Source organism: Rattus norvegicus, chromosome 20 (assembly GCF_021556685.1).
Source record: "Rattus norvegicus strain SHRSP/BbbUtx chromosome 20, alternate assembly SHRSP_T2T, whole genome shotgun sequence".
NCBI classification, from domain to species: Eukaryota; Metazoa; Chordata; class Mammalia; order Rodentia; family Muridae; genus Rattus; species Rattus norvegicus.
Window position 1 is genome coordinate 33,490,375 of NC_141553.1, and position 6,529 is coordinate 33,496,903.

At 39.0% G+C, this 6,529-nt stretch overlaps 1 protein-coding gene across 1 annotated transcript in view; it reads left to right on the top strand.

Moving 5' to 3' along the window:
• The window catches only part of Slc35f1 (solute carrier family 35, member F1), a 395,235-nt gene that overhangs the window by 353,817 nt on the left and 34,889 nt on the right, over nucleotides 1-6,529 (top strand).

Consider the following 6,529-nt stretch of genomic DNA (forward strand, 5'->3'; position numbering starts at 1 on the left):
TGGTCTCACAGGAGTGCTCATAACTTAAGCACACAGGGCATAGGAACCATAGAACAGCTGGGGATAGGATCCTTCAGGTCTCCATCTGTGCCTAGAGCTAAGGACTTCCCATAGAACTCTGTACCCAAATGTCACCTGTAGAGAGGTGGTCTTCCAGGAGTGCTCTCACTCCTAAAATCACAGGCTCACAGACCAAGAGGAGTGACAAACTCCAGTGAGAGACAGCAAGACCAACTAACACCAGAGATAACCAGATGTCAAGAGGCAAGGACAAGAACCTAAGTAATGAAAACCAAGGCCATTTGGCATCATCAAAACCCAGTTCTCCCACCACAGCAAATCCTGGAGACCCCAATACACCAGAAAAGCAAGATTGGGTTTTAAAATCGCATCTCATGATTATGATAGAGGACTTTAAGAACGACATGAATAACTCCCTTAAAGAAATATAGGACAACACAGGGAAACAAATAGAAGCTCTTAAAGAGGAAACACAAATTCCTTAAAGAATTACAGGAAAACATAACCAAACAGGGGAAGGAACTAAATCATCCAGAATCTAAAAATGGAAATAGAAACAATGAGGAAATCACTAAGGGAGACAAGCCTGGAGGAAGAAAACCTAGGAAAGAGATCAGGAGTCATAGATGAAAGCATCACCAACAGAATACAAGGGATAGAAGAGAGAATCTCAGGAGCAGAAGATACCATAGAAAACATTGACACAACAGTCAAAGAAAATGCAAAATGCAAAAATCTCCTAACCCAAAACATGCAGGAAATCCAGGACACAATGAGAAGACAAAACACAAGGTAGAGAGGAAAGTAAAGATTCACAACTTAAAAGGCTAGTAAATATCTTCAACAAAATTAGAGAAGAAAACTTCCCCAACCTAAAGAAAGATGTCCATAAACATATTAGAAGCCTACAGAACTCCAAATAGATTGGACCAGAATAGAAATTCCTCCTGTCACATAATAGTCAAATCACCAAATGCACAAAACAAAGAAAGAATATTAAAAGCAGTGAGGGAAAAAGGTCAAGTAACATATAAAGGCAGACCTATCAGAATCACACCAGACTTCTCACCAGAGATTATGAAATCTAGGAGATCCTGGGCAGATGTCATACAGACACTAAGAGAACACAAATGCCAGCCCAGGCTACTATATCCAGCAAAACTCTCAATTAACATAGATGGAGAAACCAATATACTCCTTGACAAAACCAAATTTACACAATGTATTTCCACAAATCCAGCCATAAAAGGATAATAGATGGAACACCTCAACACATGGAGGGAAACTATATCCTAGAAAAATCAAGAAATCAATCTTTTTGCAACAAACCCAAGAAGAGATAGCCACATAAACATAATTCCACTTCTAACACCAAAAATAGTAGGAAACAACAATCATTGGTCCCTAATATCACTCAATATCAATGGACTTAATTCCCCAATAAAAAGGCATAGACTAACAAACTGGATACAGAAAGACCTAGCATTTTGCTGCATACAGGAAACACACTTCACTGACAAAGACAGACATTTCCTCAGAGTAAAAGGCTGGGAAAAACATTTTCCAAACAAATGGTTCCAAGAAACAAGCTGGAATAGCCTATCTAATATTGAATAAAATAGACTTTCAACCAAAAGTTATCAAATAAAGATAAGGAAGAACACTTCATACTCATGAAAGGAAAAACCCACCAAGATGAAATCTCAATTCTGAATACCTATGCTCAAAAAGGAAAGGCACCCACATTCATAAAAGAAACTTTACTGAAGCTCATAGCACACATTGCAGCACACGCAATAATAGTGAAAGACTAACACACCACTCTCACAGAAATCCATCAACATAATCCACTATGTAAACAAACTCAAAGATAAAAACCACAAGATCATCTCGTTAGATGTTGAGAAAGCATTTGACAAAATTAGACACTCCTTCCTGGTAAAAGTCTTAGAAAGATCAGGGATTCAAGGCCCATACCTAAATATAGTAAAAGCAATATACAGCAAACCAGTAGCCAACATCAAACTAAATGGAGAGAAATTTGAAGTAATCCCACTAAAATCAGGGACAAGACAAGGCTGCCCACTCTCTCCCTACCTATTCAATATAGTACTTGAAGTTCTAGCCAAAGCAATCAGACAACAAAAGGATATCAGAGGGATACAAATTGTAAAGGAAGAAGTCAAAATATTACGATTTGCAGACCCCAAAAGAGACCCCAAAAGTTCCACCAGAGAACTTCTACAGCTGATAAACAACTTTAGCACCATGGCCAGATATAAAATTAACTCAAACTCAAAATTATCCTCTACTCAAAGGATAAACAGTCTGAGAAAGAAATTAAGGAAATGACATCCTTCACAATAATCTCAAATAATATAAAATACCTCGGTGTGACTCTAACCAAGCAAGTGAAAGATCCGGATCCATATGACAAGACCTTCAAATATCTGAAGAAAAATATCAAAGAAGATCTCAGAATATGGAAAGATCTCCCATGCTCATGGTTTGGCAAGAGTAATATAGTAAAAATGGCCAATTTGCTGAAAACAATCTACAGATTCTATGCAATCCCCATCAAAATTCCTATTCAATTCTTTACAGTTAGAAAGAGCAATTTGCAAATTCATTTGGAATAACAAAAACCCAGGATAGCGAAAACTATACTCAAGAATAAAAGAACTTCTGGGGTAATCACCATCCCTGACTTCAAGCAGTATTACAGAGCAATAGTGATAAAACCTGTATGGTATTGGTGCAGAGACAGGCAGGTAGATCAGTGGAATAGAATGAAAACCAATCCATTCTTATCTCTTTGTACAAAGCAAAGTCCAAGTGAATGAAGAACCTCTACATAAAACCAGATACAATGAAAAGAATAAAAGTGAAAGTGGGGAAGAGCTTCAAACACATGGGCACTGGGGAAAATTTCCTGAAAAGAATACCAATGGTTTATGCTCTAAGAGCGACAAATGGGACCTCATAAAATTGAAAAGCTTCTGTAAGGCAAAGGACATGGTCAATAGGACAAAAATGGCAACCAACATACTGGGAAAAGATCTTTACCAATCTTATATCTAATAAAGGACTAATGTTTAATAAATAAAAAAAGAAGTTAGACTCTAGAGAACCTAATCACTGTATTAAAAAATGGGATACAGAGCTAAACAAAGAATTCTCAGCTGAGGAATATAGAATGGCTGAGAAGCGCCTAAAGAAATGTTCAACATCCTTAGTCATCAGGAAAATGCAAGACAAATCAACCCTGAGATTCTACCTCACAACAATCAGAATGGCTAAAACCAAAAACTCAGTTGACAGCAGAAGCTGTTGAGGATGTGAAGAAAGAGGAACATTCCTCCATTGTTGGTGGGATTTCAAGCTGGTACAACCTTTCTGAAAATCAGTCTGGCAGTTCCTCAGAAAATTGGACATAGTACTACCTCAGGACCTAGCTATACCACTCCTGGGCATATACCCAAAAGATGCTCCAACATACAACAAAGACACATGCTCCACTATGTTCATAGCAGCCTTATTTATAATAGCCAGAAGCTGGAAAGAACCCAGATGCCCTTCAACAGAGGAATGGATACAGAAAATGTGGTACATCTGTACAATGGAGTACTACTCAGCTATTAAACATTGACTTCATGAATTTCACAGGCAAATGGATGGAACTAGAAAATACCATCCTGAGTGAAGTAACCCAGTCACAAAAGAACATATATGGTGTGCACTCCCTGATAAGTGAATATTAGTCCCAAAGCTAGAAATACCCAAGATATAACTCACAGACCATATGAAGCTCACAAAGAAGGAAGACCAAAGTGAGGATGCTTCACTCATTTTCAGAAGAGGGAACAAAATACTCATGGAAGGTAGAGGTTTGGGAGGAAGAGAGGAGGGTAAGAGGAAAAAGTTAGCAGGATCAAGTATGAGAGGAGACAAGGTTTATATACAGAGGGTCAAGAATTTGAACAGAGATTTGTAGCAATGGGGAATGGGGAACCAGTGGGTAGACATGAGCAAGTCCTGGATGCTAGGAAAGCAAGAGGCTCCCAGGACCCAACAGAGATGAGATTAGTTGAAATGCTCAACAAAATGGAGAGAAAACCTATAGAGATCATATCCAGATGTAAGGCAAGGCTCCAGGTTGAAGGATGAGGCCACCCACCCTTCTCAAAATTTTAACCCAGAATTTCTCCTGTCTAAAGGAAATACATGGACAAAGAGTGGAGCAGAGACTAAAGGGAAGGCCATCCAGTACTGCCCCACCTGGGAATCCATCCCATATGGAGCCACCAAACCCAGTCACTATTGCCAATGCCAAGAAGTGCTTGCTGACAGGAGCCTGATATAGATGTCTCCTAAAAGGCTCTGCCAGAGACTTACTGATATAGACGAAGATGCTTGCAGCTACTATCAGACTGAGCATGGGATCCCAATGGAGGAGTTAGAGAAAGGACTGAAGGAGTTGAAGGGGTTTGCAACACCATAGGAAAAACAAAAATATCCACCAACCAGACCCCCTAGAGCTCCCATGGACTAAACCACCATCCAAAGAGTACACATGGAGGGACCCATGGTCCCACCACATATGTAGCAGAAGATGGCATTGTCTGGCATCAATAGGAGAAGTCCTTGGTCTTGTGAAGGATCAATACCCCAGTGTAGGGGAATGCCAGGGTGGTGAGGTGGGAGTGGGTGGGTGGGAGGGGGAGCATCCTCACAGAAGTAAGGGAAGGGGAGATGAGAGAGGTGGAAACCTGGAAAGGGGATAACACTTGAAATGTAAATACATAAAATATCCAATAAAAAAGAAAGGAAAGAAAGGTCAACAAATCCAGTTGTGAGTGATTTGTTAAGTGATCCCTTATGATTGAAATGAAGATATGGCTAAACCATGGTGAAGTATCCTGATGCTGTCCCCATGGACCTGCATGAGACCTATGGCATTGCCTTCTGTGGCATGCAAATCCGCAGTGATAACAGAACTAAATCTTATCAATATAGAGCATGCTCTGTGTTACTAAAATGGTGCACAAGAGTGTGGATGGATGCATCAAGACCTGCCCAATACAAAACTCATGGACTCATTGACTGCACATACTTTATCGCTATAAAATATTAAATTGGGCAGAGAGCTCAACTATCATGTTTTTAAAAACACACTGGTTCTGTAAGCAATATAATTTTAAAATGTGTATGCCTTATTACTAAAATTATCCCACTATTTTCTACCTTTATAGCACAGTGAGTTCAAATGCATTAACCAGCCAAGATCACCTGGCTTTTCGGAAATACTTTGGGGTATTCACAAGATCTTTAATGAGTCATTTGACTCAGATAAATCCTTATTATCATATTGGGAGCTTTTCAAAGGGAAAGAGAATATCTGGCTTCGTTTTTTATTATGTTATTTAAATCCTGTTTCTGCTTAACTTAAGATTTTGACAATTCCATCCCCAAATACATTGATTTTAGCCCATTTACAATTAATTTGACCTCATTGTAATTAGTTGTCCTATTTTTTTCTACCATCTTTCTTCCTCTGCTAACCAGGAATTCCTCCTTCATTTAAGTCTGGGTGAAGGAACTTACTCAGATATCAGGCATTGCATTAAAAAAAATAGGTCCAGTTTCAGAATGAAGGACCGGAGTGCATGCTGATGACAAAACTCCCCCATCTTGTTTGCCTACTGAAGACACTGGTCAAAGGACAGTACCCAAGCCTCTGGCATGGGAGGCCTCACTTTGACACCCATGAAGTGCCTATCATGGGTACAGCCAGTCACCCACCATAAGAACTTTCTACACCATTAAACTCTACAAACGTATATTTTTTTTGTCAAGTTGGGAAGTACAAACAGCGAGCCTAATAGCTAGAGGCTCTTCTGTCACTTAGGTCCCGTCTGCCTCAGAAGGCTCTCTGAAAGACCATTCTTGTTCCTGCTGATGTGACTGGCAGAAGATACCCAGTAGACACTGGGAATGTTAGGAATGTTGGAGCGTGTAAACATGGTTCAGTAGAGACCCAGAGATCCTCCACGATGGCCCCTACTTTTCTAACTTGTGGATATAAAGAGAAAGAATGATAGCAATAAGATGAATAAAAAAATGAAAATCATGTTCTATTCTAAAACATATTGCTTCTTCTAAAAGTAACCCCTTTATACTAACTGCATCTCTTAGTTCATTTGTGATGGTGTTAACAATTTATTATTAGTTGTAATTTTATATTTGTTTTGAGGAAAAGAAAATACTTTTACAGAGCCAGACTACTCAACACAATCAAATAAAAGTGACATTTTTGTTGACCGCTCCCCACTGCAAGGGACCTTCCCATCGGTTATCTCATTTTAACTTAACATTGAAAAAATTCTCATGTTTCATCCTCAAAATTCATGGTAAACTGTGTCACTCAGATGTAAAATCTTTGCAATATTTTCCTATTCCACACTGTTCTTATTTTTCCATAATTGCATCTTTTTATATGAAAGTCTTT